We start from the raw sequence: 2,500 nt of genomic DNA on the forward strand, positions 1-2,500 counted from the left end.
GAGTCTGTAGATTTACAGATAATGCAAATTATTCATGCATGAGGAAAAATAGATACACCGAAGTTTTTATTCATCAACCCATGTGTAGGTGTTTCGCTATGGTGCAGTGTGTGTGTGCGTGTGTGTGCAAATATATATGTATATGCGTGTGTGCATATATATGTGTATATATATATACACATGTATATTCAGTTATTTATATATGCATATGTGCATGCATGCACCCACACACGAATATAGATATATAGATAGATGTGTGTGTGTATATATATATATACACATATATATAACCCTGGGGTTAATGGGCGGCTGTGGGGAGGCAGGCCTAGCCAGTCGGCCCCACCGAGATAACCACTGGCAACTACCAATATAGTTGTTGACACTGGGGGGAGGGCTAAAGTCCCTCCTACCCAGCAAGTACGGCGGGCTGTGGGTCCCTCTAGGTTGGCGTCCGCTGGGACTCGGGTGGGGAGGGGGGGTTACCCCCAATCCCAGCTGGGTCCCAGCGGCCGCCAGCCTGGCGTGATGCTTGTGGGGGAAAGCCCCAGGGAGCCCTGCAGGTGTATTATGGGGCCTGCAGCCAGCCAACCTCCTCTATATGGGGCGGCGTCGGTAGGGGTGGCAGAGGTGGCGCCCACCCGGAGTGACTGCCCGAGGTTAGACCTCAGGCGGACTGTCAGGGTGGGGGGCTTGGAACATCCGTTCCCTGCGACAGGACGATCGGTTACCACTACTATTGAGGGAATTGAAACAGCTGAGAGTTGAGGTGGCTGCTCTCTCGGAGGTGAGAAGACCTGGCAGCGGCACGATTAGTGTGGGTGGCTACACCTACTACTGGTCGGGCCGCAGCGATGGCCTCCATCTCCAGGGAGTAGCCATAGCCATCTCCAGCAGACTCCAACCCTTGGTAGTTGAGGTCACTCCAGTCGATGAGCATATCATGGTATTGAGACTGAAGCTTTCATTTGGCTTCATGTCTCTTGTTGCTGTATATGCTCCTACGGATGTATATAAACTTGAGGTGAAAGAGATGTTTTACGCCAAACTTGCATCTGTGGCAGACAGATGTCCTCGGCGAGATATTCGTATTGTGGTATCCGGCTGTGATTGAGCTGGCTATGAGATGTCTGACGGTCCTCATGGCTCAGGAGCTGATGCTGGCAGCGAGAATAGCCTCCTTTTCCGTGACTTTGCTAGGTCCCAGAAATTGAGGATTTCTGGCTCCTGGTATCAGCGTTCTGACCCGCATCGCTCGACTTGGTACAGCGATACAGGTAGAGTGGCCAAGGAGATCGACCACATCCTTGTTAGCACTCAATGGAGGATCCTCCAGAACTGCAGGGTATATCGAAGCGCTGAGTTCTGTGGAACTGATCATAGATTAGTAGAGGCTACTCTCCGGGTCCACTTTAGAACCCCCCGTCGTCCAAATGAACACCCTAGGGTGTTTCATTTGGACAGATTGAGGGAGGACGAGTGTACCCGGGGGTTTGCCGAGGCCATTCTGGTCGTCTCACAGCACTCGAGGGCCAGACAGACCCTGTTCATATGTGGGATACCTTCAAGCATGAAACGCTTGATGCAACTCAGGAATCCATTGGTGAACGCCCAAGAACAAGACAGAATTCCATCTCGCAGGAGACACTGGAAGCCACAGATGCTTGTCGTGCGGCTCGACTGTCAGGGGATCGCACCTTGCACCGCTCTCTGGTGCGCAGGACTAGGTCACTGTTGAGAAGGGATAAGGAACAGTTTATCAGTAGTCTTGCAGAGGAGGTCGAAAGCCATTTCCTTGTAAATGACCTTCGTCCTGCCTACCAAGCTCTGAGAAAGCTGAACTCTAAGCCCCCCTCACAGACGACTGCAGTCCGCTCAGCAAGTGGCCAGATAATCTCAGATCCTGATGGGGTGCGTGTGCGATGATTTTGAGCAGTTGTATAAGGTTGATCCACCAACAGTTAACATGGATGCGGGTAACGTTGAGACTCCTCTGCCAGATCCACCCATCAGCGAGGATCCACCCTCCCTGACCGAAATCAGGGGGGCGATCTCCAAGCTGAAGAGTGGTAAAGCAGCAGGTGTCTGTGGCATCCCAGCCGAATTGTTAAAGGCTGGTGGAGAACCTATGGCAAGGGGCTTGCATGCAGTCCTGTCTGCCATCTGGCACACTGTTACCTTTCCCCCTGACCTGCTGAGGGGTGTGGTCATCCCTCTCTGGAAGGGGAAGGGGATCGGTGGGACTGCAGCAATCACCGAGGCATTACACTACTCAGTGTACCAGGCAAGGTACTCGCGCACATCTTACTGAGACGTATCAGGAACCACCTGTTGAAGCACCAAAGACCGGAGCAATCTGGTTTCACTCCTGGTAAGTCCACAATAGACCACATCCTGGCGCTTCGAATCATTATAGAGCGCCGTCGTGAGTTCAGACGTGGGCTGCTCGCAGCCTACATCGATCTCAAGAAGGCGTTTGACACGGTGCATCGCGATTCTCTCT

At 52.4% G+C, this 2,500-nt stretch overlaps 1 protein-coding gene across 1 annotated transcript in view; it reads left to right on the plus strand.

Annotated features, from left to right (window-relative positions):
• LOC125035901 (opsin-5-like) overlaps positions 1-57 on the plus strand; it is a 10,860-nt gene extending 10,803 nt beyond the window's left edge. The window contains exon 8 of the mRNA XM_047628211.1: positions 1-57. This exon is cut by the window's left edge and continues 350 nt beyond it. The gene's annotated coding sequence lies outside the window, so the exon portion shown is untranslated.
• Positions 58-2,500: the final 2,443 nt, after the last annotated feature.

This window comes from Penaeus chinensis, chromosome 20 (genome assembly GCF_019202785.1).
Source record: "Penaeus chinensis breed Huanghai No. 1 chromosome 20, ASM1920278v2, whole genome shotgun sequence".
Taxonomy (NCBI): Eukaryota; Metazoa; Arthropoda; class Malacostraca; order Decapoda; family Penaeidae; genus Penaeus; species Penaeus chinensis.